The following is a 16,220-nucleotide window of genomic DNA, read 5'->3' as shown; positions in this document are numbered from 1 at the left end:
CGCATCACTTAATCTCCCTTTTCTAGCGAGAAGTAACTAATTTTTCTAAGTGAAGCAAGGAAAACAGCGGTTAGTTTGCAAGGAAGGAAAACCCTAAGGAAACGCTCAGATTCCTGACGCCGAGTCTGGAGGGTAGAGAATGAGGAAGGTTTAGATACAAAGCCCGAAGGACTAGTTGGTTCCCAGAGCCACTCCCGCTGAACTCTGCCTCCGCTTACTGCAGTCGGGAGTGCCACTCTGGATGACTAGGATGCACAAGCCAGGTTAGGGGGCCGACAAGGAGAGCCTACAGCAGCCCCGGTCCAAAGCAGAGTTCACACCGTTGGAAGCTCCCCGTGCCTGGCACTACCAAATCGGATTCCTCTCTCCACCTAGACAATTCTTTGGGAGTCCTGAGCCCCAGAGCAGGTATTTGGGGTTTTGTTTTCTTTATTTGGTTCTTCCAAAATAGTCGGCTTCTATGGGGGAACAGACCCGAGGTAAGGAGAAGCTCTGGGAACCTGGATTGGAGTGCGTTTCAGGGGCGTCTCCCTGAAAACCCCAGAAGGAGGCGGCGACGGCTCAGCCTGGGACTGACAGGAGCATGGGGCGGGAAGGGCGGGTTGCCCACGGGCCTCTTACTCGAGTCTGGCCGGGAATGGAGTCCAAAGCTTTTCAGCCAAGCCGACGTTAAGCAACAGTCAAGGTAGTTGCAGTGTTATAAAGAAGTCGCGCGTTTTAAAAAGCCTTGACTTACTCTCCGTTTCTTACATTTTGGTCTTCGTTAATTTGCGTTGAGTAAAGGGTAGCTAGGAGTTCCGGCTGCGGACCCGAAGCGTGTGCGGGCTCAGAACTAAACGCTAAATAAACACAATTCCCTCCTCTTGGGGTCGCTCGTCCTGGAGGCGCGGAAGACTGAGGGCAAAGGTTGGGAACACGTGCTTCATCGCCAGACCACTTTCGCGGTGATGGACACTCCTCTGTGCTACTTTGGTGCCTGACTTAGCTTTGTCAACACTCTGAAACTTTTTCTTTCTTTCTTTTTCTTTTTTTTTTTCCCCTAAAGAAATGAAAAGGCTTTCCAGGCCAGCTCCTGCTCCCCATACACTCCCAGTGGGCCGCCCTCTCCTCTCTTGCACGCTGCGACTCTAAACCTGCTGGGGCCGGGCGGAGGGCACGTGCGCTTTGGCTTTTTGATGGGGAAAGGGCCCGCGAGATAAAACTTCTCAAGCCAAGTTGCCACTAGGACGCCCCAGACCCCTGTCTCACACCGTCCACTTTTATTTCTACCTCGAAGTCGTTTTTCTTAACTATGACTCATTCAAGCGCTACAAGTGGAAGGCGAGCCCTTTATGAAAAGCCAGGGATTTCCATTTCTAAACGAAAAAGCTCGAAATATTTTTAAAATCCCCCTTTTCAAGTTTTTTTTTTTTTTTGACTATTTGGAGGAGGATGGCTTGATTGTGAGGTTTTGACGTTTTGAATCCCAGATAGGGCATAGGCATTTTACTCTCTGATTTAAAAAAGAAGAAGAAAGAAAGAAAAGAAAAAAAGTTTTTGCCTGGGGTAGGGTGAAGGAGAGGAAAGGAGGGCCTAGCAAATTTGAGATTTCTCTCTCACCCGCCTTTTGTTGTTTGAGAATCCTTGAAAGAGAGAGGAGCAGTGATGTGATCCCCATTTCAACTCTGGGGTACCTCCTCGCCTCGACCTTGTAGTCCGAAGCGGTGGGAGGAGTTCCCTGCATGCCCTGGGGTGCTGAAGTAAGTGCTGTGCGTCCCAAGCCAAGGCAGTCAGAGGGCCTCACCCGAGAAGAGGTCTCTAAACGTTCCCAGCCCATCCCCATGCCCCGGAGTTCAGGCGCCCCGATCAGCCCTCTGGAACTGGCAAACTGTTAAGCTCACTGGGTGCCCCCCCCCCCCGTAACTTTCTGTACAAGCTCTTTGCTGTTACCCAAGGGGACGCTCCCGGTATGTTGGTCTTGGCGCCCTGAGGTGGGCCGAGGGGCAGACAGTCTGGCCAGAAAGGAGGTCCACCCTGCTTCTGCCCACCCCATCAGATAGGGCGCTCTGCTGCACCTCCTGTGGCTTAAAGTCCGCCCTCCGGGGTAGTGAGGGCTGAGGAGACCTGGCCGCTAGGTTCCCTCATCCACCTTGCAACCTCCATAGCGCTAAGACCTCTGGCAGAGGATCTGGTCTGAATCATCGATTGCCAGAGCTGGAAATTTCTACAAATGGGAAATTCCTACAGAGAAGGAAACTGAGGCCCAGGCAGAGGGGATAGGCTGCTGTGGAGTGCGGTGTGCAGGTTAAGAGCAAAGGCTTGGTGGCCAGAGAAAGTAATCAGCTCCACCAGGTAACCAGCAGCCTTAGGAGCCTCAGTTTCCTTAGTGATCACATGGAATAATGAGATACTATTACCCACCTCAAGGGGTCCTGAGGATTAGACAGAAAATAGTGTTGGCCTATGCCCTCAGTAAATGTTACAATTTTTGTTACTATTATTGTTCAAGGACACCTAAAAATTAGTGGCAAAACCCAGCTGAAGCCCAGGTCTCTTTCTGGGCCTAATTCACCACTCCTCTGCCTCTTTAGAGCTAATGTAATGGGGAGTCAAGAAAAGGAGGAGAGAGACTCTGGAAACCCATTTGGCTTTGGTATCATTGGTAAAGCTCATCCTAGTCTGGAAGGGGCTTAATTATTGCAAGATCAAAAAAATCGAGGCTGGGTAGGAAGGGGCAGTGAGGTCCTCTAAACCCCCCCCCCCCAGTTTGACCCAGGCTCTATCAACTGCATCTGACCAAGCGTCCACCCTGGCCCTGAGGCCGCGGCCCCAGGGACCAGCGCATACTCCCGAGATGAGCTCCGGGCGTCACCCCGTGGCCGCCGACAACTGAATAAACACAGCGAAGCGCTGCGATCTGTCAAGGGCTGGGGCTGCCTGCCCGCGCTTAGGGCCGCAGACAGCGGAGTGGGGGACCGCCCGCCGCCCAAGAGGAACCAGCGCTAGCGCCTAGCGTGGAGGCCGGTGCCGGAGCTCCGCGTGCCTGACCGCTGCGCCTCCTCTCCCCGCGGACTCCAGCTCTCAGCAATCTGCCTACCCCGGGCCTCTGGGCTGGCGCTTAGGCTGGTTTCCATCCCCGCGCAGGCGGCAGAAATTGTAGCTTCATTTATTTAAGTTAAAAAAGAGAGAGAGAAGGACTTTAGTTATAGTCCACACCCAGCTTCGTCTGTTTCTTTGAAAAGTAATTGACCTTTTGGGCAATGCCTTATCTGCAATTCAAACTCGGTTCTCCGACTGGGTTGGTTTATAGGCTCAGGACCCCTATGCCCTACCAGGTGCTCGGAGCAAAATTTCCCCTTTCTCCCGGCTCGCAGTGCCTGGAACCGGCAGGGTCACCCGTCTGTTCTGATGCCACCGCGAGATGGTCCCCGAGCTCCGAGGGAGTCCCCAGTGAAAGGATTCCGCAGCGCTGCCTCCATTATTATACCGTAAATCTTTTTAAATTCTGGAACTAATTATATAGAGGATATGTCTCAATTTGTTCTGCATTAATGCCACAGTGGGGATGGAGGCCGGGCCGTGGCTAGAGCAGATACGCAGGCCCATGAAATTGATGAGCTGAGAGTTGCTTCCAGTCCTGAGCGCACCATCTGGAATTCCAGTCTGAGGTTACAATTAGAACTCCTGACCCCAGATTCAACTTTACAAACAACGGGAGAAAAAAATGGGAAAAAGAAAAAAACAGAGAGAGAGAAAAAAACCCAACTTATTCTGCACCTGTAAAAAAAAAAAAAAATTCCCCGTACAATCTTAAAATCTTCCCATTTTAGAAGATTGTTTCCAAGTATTTCTTTTGTGTTTTTTAACCTATAAAAGATAATGGAATATCTTTTATAGGTTGGATTTTATCTTATCCCCTTTCCCTCTCCTGACTGCACTCAGTTTAATAGCTGTCAGTTTTTTTTCTCAGTGTTGGATTTAATTATATAGGACCAAAACATTCCTCGGTAAATTAGGTTGCTAAATGTTTTGTCACTTGTGATTTTGCCTTTGAGAAACGGCTTAATTATAGAAATCTATCTAGATCTAGGAACTTTTCTTTTTGACTCTCGCTACACCTTAACTGTAATCAAGAAATTTTACTTCTGTGGTAATTTTGTGTTCTAAATTGGTTGTGCCATTTTCTTCCTTCTTTCTTTAGTAACACATTATTTTCCTCTCACTTTGACCACCCCCCCCCAAGAAAACTAAGGACCAGGCAGTACTGGGGAATCTGTTAAATTTATTAGCATAAATGCTTAGACAAAGGAGATATAAATCATTCAGATGTATTAAGCGGAAAGTATCCCCATGAAGTCAGTCCCCTGCCAGGGTCCTGGTGTATAAATGTTCGCATTAAACAAGGTATCAGTATTATCTTTCAAATTGAATATATGTTGTAAAAAATATCCAAATGTTGAGTTAGGAATATGGGGGCCGTGGCAGGGCAGGAAGGGAATATTCTTTAGAGCAGCCTGTTAGCACGGTCCTGCTCCAAAAGTGTGACAGAAAGGAAGAATCTGAATCGTTTGCATTTGGAATATTCAGTAGACATTTAAAAAAATATGTTTGCTGGGAAGCACAGGAATAAGAAAAGAAATAAAGAGAAAAAGGCATGGCTTTGCATAGGATACATTTTTTTTTTCTCCAAAGGTTAATTTAGCTTAAAAAAAAAAAATCTTAGAAAAGCACTGGCTCTTTATACAGATAACGGATGAGCCATTAGTGAAGATCCACCTGGGCCTTCGTCTGCGAACCCGGATGTGCAGCTGGTCGGTAGAAGAAGGATGTGTATTCACTAGAGGTGGACTGGGAGAGAAAGGGTGGGGGAGTAAGGGGAGTTGCCAGAATTCCCACCGAGACAAAAATCAGAAAAAAAATGTTGAAAAACAGCTCGCAAAGCTCATGACCACAGTTCTCAGTAAATCTTGGCAAGGCAGGGCATTTTTTTGCCTTTTAGAAATGATTGCTCTGAAGGTTTTTTTTTTTTTTTTTTTTTTAGTCAAGATTATCAGAGAAAGGGAATAGTCCTCTCCTTTTTTAGCAGTGGCGTCCTTATCCTTTCATTTCCATTCAGTCATTCACCATGCAGCAACTATTCGTGCCAGGCATTGTAGCATGGACTGGGACTACAGCAGCGTGGGGACAGGCTCTGCTTTGCTCCTGTGGGGCTTACATTCCAGTAAGGATGGCAGACAAACTACAAGACACAAGTCAGATGCTTTCAGATAGCGTAACTGCTGTAAAGGAGTAGGAGGCCTGCTGGAGCAGAGGACTTAAGGTGAGATGGGAATGCGAGCAAAGTGTGGCCTGAACTTCATTCCCCCTTGGACCCACACTGCCACATTATATTGTGTTTAGTAAGTACCCCACCCTCTTGTCAAAATGCAGGGATTCAGGGACGGTTCAAAGGATTTGGAATGCTCGGTTCAGATAAATCTCTGCCTACAAGGCAGCTTTTAGGAATCAGTGGACTTTATGCAATCAGTTTAGGTAGAGCTGGGTTAAAGTTGCTAGCACTGGCTGAGTGACTGAAAGTTACTTAAACTATGAAAAATTTGATTTTCTTCTGTTCAAGGTAAAAATAACAGTATCAATTCAAGTTGTGAGAACTAAAAGAGGTAAGGCAGATAAATTTTTTAGCTCATGGAAGCACTCGATAAATGGTGGACTGTTATCTATAATAACATACAGCCTCGATTTGTTTGTTTTTGCTTCTAATTTACTGATGACTTCTAGACTTAGAGTTCATATTAGTGTGAGTTAAGAAAATGTAGCAATCTTTGTTCTTGTTGGATCAGGGGGAATGGCAGGAAAGGAAACCCTTAGAGGTTGATTTTAAGCAAGGCTGTTGCCACTTTAAAATAAAGTGAAGCTGTCTTGTCCTATACCTGGGCCCCAAAACAAGGAAATACGTGGCTTTCACTTCCAAATCAGCTTTCAATACAGAAGGCTCAGTGCTAATATATCAGCTTGAAAAGCATAGGATTGCATTCTTCCCTACATTTCGGGTATTCAGGCTGGTTCAGAGTAAAGAATCCTGAGCTAGCTAAAACAAAAAACACCTGGGTTCAAATCCTCTTTCTGCCAATGACCATGTCCTTGGGGAGATAATTTAAGCTCAGGGCCCTTATCTGGAAAAGGAGGATGATAAGAACAATGAAACAAAGCACGCAGGGTGATCTGAAAACTGTAGAGTGCTGGGCACTGCACAGGACCATCGGGATGATCTGTAACATGGGAACTAACTGTGGAAAGGAGTGCTTTGGGGAGCACTGGGGTGCATCACTTACTCTCTTGTTTCTTCATTTGTAAAGTGAGCACAGGGCCTTTCTCTTGAGCTTGTTGTGAGAATTAAATGAGAGACAGATAAACTTTCAGAACAATAGTTGGCATAGAGTGAGTGCTCTGTGGGTGTTACTGTTACTCTTCTCCGGTAGAAATACCTTTTCCTGGGCTCAGAGGTGGGCCTTATGTTTTCACACCAATAGCTTCTTATTCTGGGAAGTACAGAATAGTATAAAAAATTTGGCTTAGGAATCAGACGGCTGGGGTTTAAATCCTCCTCTGCTACTTATTTTCTGTTTTACTTTGAGCAACTTCCGTATTCTCTCTGAGCCTTAATTTTCATACTGTAAAATAGGACAAATAATACCTTCACCTCACAGAGTTGTTTTGAGAACAAATTAATGGAATACTTGTAAAAAGTGTCTACATGGTGCCTGACATGTAGTTGGAAATCAATAAATGGCAGAAATTAAAATTTTAATTTGTCCAATCAGAGAATATGAACTGACTTCAAAAGACAGGTCAGCGAGCAAGAATTTGCAGCATGATTCTGAGCACACACAAAGATGAATACCCTTCTTCCTTCCCACTACCCTATACCTCACTGAAATCCCACTCTTTGATACCTGAAAGACTTTGCAATCAAGGCATTGACAATGTTTCCTTTTTGACCATGAGCTGTTAGGTTAAAAGTTAGAATCCCATTTATCTTCACACCAGGTTTCTCTGCAGAATATCTAGCATATATCAAGGATTTTGGTAATCCTATGTTTTTCAAAATAAGCAGGAAACTGTTTTCAGCCAATGAAGAGAAAAAGCAGTTTGACTTTCTTCCTGAAGCTGCCACATAGCATTTATTAATAGCTCTGTAAACAGGCTTGAACATAGTATCAGCTGGCTGCTCAAGATATTACAAAAGTTTATGAGAAGTTGCTTAGGAAAAACAAGATAAGAGTCATTAGAAATCTGATACTGGTCAATAGTGCATTTATTCCAAGTCTCCATAAATCACAATGAAATGAAACTATTGTGATCACTGTTCCAGATCTAAAAGATCCCCCCCCCTCCCCTTTGGTAGAAATTAAATACATTTGAGAAGGCCTTAGGATTTTTTTCTCTACTTATACAGAGGCTAATTACAAATTTTCCCAAGAGATAATAAATATTAAACTTTAATCAACAGATTGACACATGATAAATAAGAAGCACATAAATCTGAATCTCTATTTAGAGTACATGTTTATCTTTAATTATCCCCAACCTGGGAATGGAGTAATTGTTGTTATCTTCTATATTTATTATTTATTTCTAGAATGACACCACATTTTGATTTTGCCCAGGACAGCCTCAGTTTAAGCTGTTGTCCCAGCTTAATTATTAATTGCTTTCCTTTAGTCCCCAAAGCATCCTGGTTTGATGGTAAATGATAAGGATTCCACTGGCTTCAAATTTTATTTTATAAAAACACAGATTTAAGAAAGCCATTAGAACAAAGGTGAAAGAGAAGAGTTAAATGGAGCTAGTGAGAAAGAAAGATTGGATTAATTCTAGAAATGATAGAGTGGAGATAGTTAGTGTAATTGAACATACATCTTAGCGCTGAGCTTCCGGATAGCCAGGTCAAAAAGAAAAATAAAAGGAGTTGCATATCTCCTTGTGCAAGAGAAGGAAGAAATCCAACTTTTCAAAAGAGACAAACTTTGCTAGCACTGAACTTTGGAGGAACCTACCTCACTTTTCTGTAAGAATCATCAGCAGTGGTTGGTAACTTTAACAATTATGTTTCAAAAGATGAAGAAACATTCTCTGACTGGTGGTTTCTCATTTCAACCCAATGGTGTATTAAAATTAGAATTCTATATAGGTTATCACAGGATATGGCGTAGAGTTCCCTGTGCTATACAGCAGGTCCCTGTTGACCATCCTTTCCACACACAGTAGTGTGCGTGTACCCATCCTTAGTGTTTTCCCATGTGGGAAAAATAACCTGAAAAAGAACGGCTATGTGTATACGCTTAACTGAATCACTTGGCTGTACAACAGAAATTAACACAACATGGTAAAACAACTACACTTCAATAAAATTTTTAAAAATGAAAAAAATTACAGTTCTCTAAAGCTTTTTCTAAAAGGAGAGAGGCAATTAACATACTCCTTTTTAAGAGTTTTCTAAAGATCTGACTCGATTCAAATTAACCAAATGTGTCAATTTTCAGAAATTCCCAACTGATAATTTTTCAAAATGGCCTTTATTCATTAATCATCACATAACTCTGAACATGAACTGAAACACTGCTAAGGACCTGGCCCTTGTTCTCCAGAAACCGTGATCTTATTTGGTGAGAACTATAGGGCAATGGCAAACTGAAAGGATGTGTCTCTCCCCCGCCCACCACCACCACCCAGGGCGGGGGGTGGGAGGGTAGACCTCTGGCAATGTCTAGGGACATCCGTAACTGTCACAGCTTGGTGGGAGTAAGAAGGTGGGTGCTTGCTATAGGCATCTAGTGGGTAGGGGCCAGGGATGCTGCTGAACACTCACCGGCATTCCCAGACAAGGGAAAATCATCCAGCCTAAATTATCAATAGTGCTGAGGTTGAGAAACCCTGCCCTGTCCTAGGGTATTAGGAGAGATCTTCATTTCTAGCTGGGGTGAAAAGGAGGAGGGGCCCTTGAACTAGGACCCTCCCCCCCACTCCCAAGGGGAGCCGGAGGACACCTCTCCCCAGCCTCAAGAAAAGCCGCCATTTCACCAGTTCCTAATGTGGCTCAGTGGGTTAAAAACCCAACATAGTGTCAAGAACCCAACGTAGTGTCCATAAGGATGTAGGTTCGATCCCTGACCTCGCTCAGTGGGCCAAGTATTGGCATAGGTCCCAGAGGGAGCTCAGATCCGATGTTGCCGTGGCTATGGCATAGCCTGGCTCCCATTTGACACCCAGCCTGAGAACTTCCATATGCTGCAGATGCAAGTATAAAAAGGAAGGGAAGGGATAAAGAAAGAAAAGGTAGGAACAAAAAAAGGCAGGTAAGAACAGGTAAGATATGTTGTAGGGATGTCACAAAGGGAACTGTAGGTAAACTAATTCAGTTAGAAAAGAAGGAGAATCCATGTGGAGCAAATAAGAGAGAAAGCCAGAGAATACATGCACATTTAGGGCAGAGAGTTTCTGTTTTGATGTTATGCCTCAAGATCCCTAAACACTGCTAGTGTGGTTATTTTTTTTTTTTTTAAACCACACAAATCAAAGGCAGCATAAACTTTTATGTTCACAAAGATCATCTTTTGAATACTGGCTCGTGGTGCATATACGGATAAGCACATATTTGGCTTCCTCTCCCCCACCTCATTTTTCACCACTTACATATTAGAGATTCTTTGGAACTCAGTTTTATATCGCATTAAATTTTAAAAAATGGATGCCTCTTAAAAATACAACCTATCAAGGCACAGAAAATTCTGAACCGCTGCTGTAATTAATAGAACATTGTAGGAATCGCCATTAAGAAATATTATCCTGACCTAGTTTGCCGTGTCACACTGCAGTTTGTCCTTTTCTTGAATCATGGAACGCTTTGTGAGAAAAGACCACAAAGCTGGGTCCCTCGATATTAGCCATCTCACCCCACAAAGTTCAGCCAGGAGTGGGACAAAACCGTCCTCACCATGTTGACATGTTTATTTCTGGCGAAAGAAAATATTGCTGTTGCCCAATTTGGTTTTCCAGTCCATTCACTTGCCTGGAGTCATATATTTTATTCTTTCCTTTGATGATTTACAAATAAATTAGCACGATCCACTAAGGTCTGCCAACATGTATGCATTACTGGCGAAATCTGAGATGTTGAAAAATGATTGCAATTTATCGTATCCCAATACTTTCTTCTTAAGGACCAAATAAATAGTATCGGCTAGTTTATATACCTGACATGTTTATTGCAGTATTCCCGCTGAGTACTTCCCATTGTCATGTGTTCTCACACATTGTTTTCACGAATTGTGTTTTGAAAGAAGTCAAGGGAAATCCAGCCCAGAGAAACAAGATGTTATCTTTTGGAAAGGATGAGCCCACTCTAATGGAATAGGATAATCCATTCAGAGGTTTGGAAAGCCAGTGTCCTCCAGTGGGTGTGATAAATCCACAGGATCTGAATCCAGAATTTTGCACTGAGACCTTGAAGTCAGCAGAAACAATTTAGTCCTATTCCAAATAAACACAGAATATCATTATTATTATTGGTGAAGCATGAACATCTGTTAAGTCAATTTAGCCCCATTTCCTTAAGGCAATTGGAGGCACTGAACACCGTTCTAATTATGTCTATCACAAATGGATCTATAATGTTATAGCTGCTCCTTGATCATCTCTGTGTTTGAGACTAGATTTAAAAAAGAAAAAATTCACTGGCTCATCTCCCATGGGTCACTTGCACGGAGAATGTCGAAGAGACCTCAGTTACCTTGTGACTTCCATCAACAGAACCATCTTCAAAAGATGTGAATATTTGAGACAGCTGGATTTCTTCATTTTAAAAGAAATGTTGCATATGCTTTAAGTGATCATTTGAGCCAAGAGGAATTTAAATATTACTTTCTAAAAAGTTCTTCATGTGCTTTTTCCTAACTCAATATAGTACCTTTCCAGGTGCCACGCATTTCACATGGGATACGTAAGATAAATTCCCTCTGGGGTGAAACAGCAGTTTGCAGCAGCTTACAGTGTCAAGAGACTTTAAAAAACTTCTAGTCCTACCCTTCGTTTTTCAGATAAAACACTACATGACCTACTCACAGCTAGTTAATGGCAGAGTTTTGCCTAAGGCCAGCTGGTGGGAAGTGACGGCCATCCTTCTGCAATAGCATTCACACATCTGCATCTATGGAGGACCTATTACAGGCACAGCAACTGACCTGGAGATACGCAGTCCTTGCTCTCAGCTTGCTCACAGTCTGACTGTGCTGTAGGACCTGGTAAGAGTGGAAACAGGACCTGGAACTTGTGCTATAAGAAGTGTCTTTGTAACAACCCTCACTCACACCAAGTCCAAGAATTCTCTTAAGCTCCCCCATATGTTGATCAGTGAAACTAAAGGCCACTTCATTAGATTTTAGAGAGAGGGGGCCTCTGGTGAGTCTGTAAAGTAATAGCTGACCGCAAAATTGTTAAAATTATGAAAGCATCATTGTATTTTACGGAGGACTTGACAAGATACCTAACATGCTGACAGCATCTTTTGGCTTGAATTCGACAGTGGTGCCTCCTAGAGGTTTAGCCACAAAGATACCCCAAGGGGGAGCTCTTCTGGTTTGGAACTGAACTGAGGTTGACTGGCCATCAAACCCAAAAGCACAAGCCTCTTTCAAAGCTGCATTTAGTAGCATAGGCAAAGGAAGAGAACCAGAAAGCCACAAAGAAACCATTAATTCTCTCTTCAGTGTCTCTTGCTGCTGCATATTTAAAGCTGATGAAATCCTGATAGCATTTGGGACCAGGGGGTGGGGGGGGAGGTGGGAGGGTTGAGTGTTACACAATGTGCAAACATCACAGACATTTACCAAAGATCAAGTTCCAAGATGCAAAACAAAACAACAAAAAAGGATTTTTCTCCTAATTTGAATCTCAAAGGACCTGAAAAGCATTTCAAACGTGTCCAGTAAGGCATTAAAAATAATTATCCCAAAGAGTAATCACTCCCCCTTAGTTATTTTAATGTATTTTTGTCCACAAACAAGAAGTTTTCTAAACTGCTGCACTGGCTTACTTTGAAAGGTCTCTAGTACAAAAGTACTTTGGGTGACCCCAGGATACCTGGCAACAGTAACTAAGGATGTGGATGAGGCTGAGAAAGATAAAAACAGATGATGCACTTTTTGATGTCAGACCTGAAATATTGTATAATTAAAACTGAATAAAATGCTGAAGCTTGGAAACCAAAAAAAATTTACCCATCAGGAAAATTAGCAAGCTTATTTAAGAGAATGTTGAATAAGAGTTCTTTAAAGGGTGCTATAAAATCATTCTTATGCTCCCCAGATGGCCCTGCGCGTGACTTCTTTCTGTAATTAGAATTAGCTTTCCTCCTCCTTCCCTCCTCTTCCCCCTCCTCTTTTCAAAATATTTATTATTATCAGCCATCATTTATTAAGTGCCTAGGCTCTCTCATGCGTTCTCTCTACTTCTCATATCAACCACTTTAATTAGCAGTTATTATCACCATGTCCAAGATGAGAAAAGAGATGCCGGAAGATTTGGGTGGACCAGTGCCGGCTGTCTCGAAGATTGTGTGGCTGAAGCAACAGTCGTCATTTGGCTTCCAAATTCTGGAAGGAAGTGAAGTGGTTAAATGCCGAAGGTCCAGGAGTTCCCATTGTGGCTCAGCGGTAACAAGCCGGAGTAATTAACATCTACGAGGACACACATTTGATCCCTAGCCTTGCTCAGTGGGTTAAGGATCTGGCGTTGCTGTGGCTGTGGTGCAGGCCAGCAGCTACAACTCCCATTTGATCCCTAGTCTGGGAACTTCCGTATGTCTCAGGTGCAACCCTAAAAAGACCAAAAAAAAAAAAAAAAAAAAAAAAAAGAAGATCCACTTAGGCACCAGTCTTTGGCATAGAACTTATCCTCAGAGTCCACCTAGCCCAATCATGACAAGATCCACAGGACGAAGTAAAAATAAATTGCTTTTGCCACAAAATCTGTTTCCACAACACAGTATCAACTAAAGTCTGACCCACCCACTTCCTGTTTATATTGAATTCTGGCATATACCCTGCTTCATACAATGGCCGTGTCCCTGAAATAATTTTTTTTTTTTGTTAAATATGTGAATAATCGGGTCAATGCCCTGTGAGGGAGTTACAAAAAGAGTGTGCTATTTCAAGGAATCGAAAGGTGATTTTTTTTTCTCTCTCCTGCATCATTCCTCTCACTCCCTTTCTCTCTCTTCCTCTCTGCAGATTTGAATTTTCATATCCCAGGATGGGATGGGGGCAGAGGCGGAATGTAGGAGCACACGAATATTGTGTCTAAATAAAGCAAGAGGCAAAGGAGGATCCACTCTGGTTTTGAACAAGGTGGCTCTCAAAAGATCTCAGAACTAGGCTGTTTCTGGTGGTCACAGGAAGAAGAAGATGCACCTTTATAAACCTAGAAGCTCATATATGTATAGCTATTCACGAGTGTGCACACACACACACACATATGCACATTTTTGACATTCACAGAGCTAAGCTTTCTCATTTTTACCTCTCCTGAAAAAGGAGCTTCTATTTATACCTCCTCTCCCTCTCACACCCCTTTTCACACAAACAATCCTAAGTCTTGAGCTAAAGGAATATTGCAGATTTTAAAAGGAAGGTGTGAGGGGTGGTTCTCTTGTGGCTCAGAGAGTTAAGGATCTGGCCTTGTCACTGCTGTGGTGCAGGTTTGATCCCTGGCCTGGGAACTTATACATGCCATGGTGTAGCCAAAAAAAACCAATTTTTTTTTTAAAGGAAGATGGCTTCATTCATAGGAGCAAGTTGGGAACATCTAATTATGCTAAAAGAACTCCATCAATGTTAACTTTCTGGAGTTTCTCATCCATTGGTAGGAGAGAGGGGTTAAATGTCTCAGGCAGAGGGTAGACTGCAAAAGCTAAAACGGCTCGGCCTGGCTTAGTGCCTTAGGAAGATAACCAGGGATCCACAGTCAGGTACTTGGGATGGAAACTCTTCTGAGAAATGCATCATGGTTTCAGTTTCCCCTTTATCTCTGGCAAAGAACACTGTGACCATGAACTAAGGACTGTGGGTGGAACTTGGAGCCTGCTGCCAGAGGATGTCCCACCCTGCCGGTCAGGGTCCAGCCCCCAAAGCAAGAGCAGCCGTCTCAACCCAAACCACACCTCAGGGCTGGGCACCAGGCTTCCCCACTTTTTTCAATTTCCTTGTGCATCCCCTTCAGGATTCACAGGTGAAGCTTTGAGGCATCAAAGGTTGGCATTCCTGCCCTTTGAGTCATTTGGCCCCTTCAAAGAATGGGCAGCTCTTGGCAGACTAGAAATGGCACAAAGATAATAATAAATACTAACAACTACCTTTTATTGAGTGCTTGTTAAATGACTGCAATAGATTTTTCCTGAATGATTTCATTTGATTGCCACAGAAACTGGGAGAAAAGTCAAATAAACATCCCCATTTTATCTATGAGGCACAGAGAACTTGTCATTTGTCCAAAGCCCCACAGGTAAAAGATGGCAGAGCTAGAATACCTCTCCAGGTTGACATGATTCTGAAGACATTCCTCATATTTGTACTACCGTCAAGCAGTGAGTGAAACCATCTACTGGTCATCTAGGCATCTGCTTGGGTCGGGTCCTGCAGGAAACAAGTGACCACTCAGATGGAGTGATTGAGGAATGTTTAATGAAGGGTCTATTTTAGAAATATGGAAAGTTCCTGCTGTGGTGCAGTGGAATTGGATCTCTGGAGCACTGGGACACCTGTTCGATCCCTGGCCCAGTACAGTGGGTTAAGGATCCAGCATTGCCGCAGGCAGTATATGTTGCAACTGGAGCTTGGATCTGATCCCTGGCCTGAGGAACTCCATACGCCATGGGGAGGCCAAAAATAAAATAAAATAAAAAGATATGGGCAGGTTTAAGGGAAACCGACAAGAGGTGGTGAGGCCCCCTTGTCCTGGCCACGGCAGGGATCCTGTTCCCATTTCTGGGGCTGAGAGAGGGAGCAAGTGAGGGAGTGGTTCCCCGAACCCAGAGAAACTGAAGTTGTGGAGGAGAGTGGAGAGGCCCACCTTTCAGGAATGTTGACCTTGGATAAGGAAGTCAACCTGAGCTGATTTGTCGGGGAGGGAGCCTGGAAACAAGCAGCCTGACCTCATCTTCTTTCTCCCTCCAAGCTCTGCCAATACTACCCATTGGTCCACAGAAAGTGGAAGGTAAGAGAGCCCATGGATGCAGCTGATTCAGGCCAGCCTCCTGGGGCCCAGGGGAGTGTGAAGAAAGGCAGAGATGGACTTTGGAGGGAGCTCAAATGTCTTAAAATGACTTGATTCTAGCCTTTTCTTGACTGATACTTGGCTGGCCATATAATGATTGATTGAAAATCATTTTCCTTTGGAATTTTGAAGACATTGATCTTTGCCTTTTAGCTTCTAGCATTGCTTTTGAAAAATCCAAAGCCATCTGATTCTGGAGGCCATATATGAAGTAAGCTTTTTCTCTCTGGAAGTAGATAGGAACTTCTCTTCAGGGACCCCCAAAACTGCCCAATTCAATTCTCAATAATCTTTGTTTTTTTTAAAAAATGAATCTATCTATTAAATAAATTGCCTCAACAGCTATTTTATTTTATTTTATTATTATATTTTTTTGTCTTTTTGCCTTTTCTAGGGCCACGTGGCATATGGAGGTTCCCAGGCTAGGGGTTGGAGCTGTAGCCACTAGCCTACACCACAGTTCACAGCAATGCTGGATCCTTAACCTACTGAGCAAGGCCAGGGATCGAACCCGAAACCTCATGGTTCCTAGTTGGATTCGTTAACCACTGCGTCACAATGGGAACTCCTCAACAGCTATTTTAGAATGACAATTTATAGAGACAGAAAAAAATGACTTACCCATTTTCAAAGAAATCTTTTCCTTTAAGTAGCATATAAAGCCCAATGTACCATAACTATTGACTTTTAAATTCTGTTTTTTATAGTTAAATTTTTATTAAAGTATAATAAAATTATACTTTACATTTACAATGTTGTGCCAATTTTTGCTGTACAGCAGAGTGACCCAGTTTTATATATATAGATATATAATTTCCCCTTTCTTATGTTATTTTCCATTATGGTCTATCCCAAGAGACTGGATATAGTCCCCTGTGCTGTACAACAGGATCTCATTGCTTATCCATTTTCAA

At 43.4% G+C, this 16,220-nt stretch overlaps 1 long non-coding RNA gene across 2 annotated transcripts in view; it reads left to right on the top strand.

Annotated features, from left to right (window-relative positions):
• LOC102161978 overlaps nucleotides 1-16,220 on the top strand; it is a 53,051-nt gene that overhangs the window by 549 nt on the left and 36,282 nt on the right. The gene's annotated exons all lie outside the window — the stretch shown is intronic.

Source organism: Sus scrofa, chromosome 2, assembly GCF_000003025.6.
Source record: "Sus scrofa isolate TJ Tabasco breed Duroc chromosome 2, Sscrofa11.1, whole genome shotgun sequence".
NCBI lineage: Eukaryota > Metazoa > Chordata > Mammalia > Artiodactyla > Suidae > Sus > Sus scrofa.
This window is presented reverse-complemented; position numbering and strand designations above follow the sequence as displayed.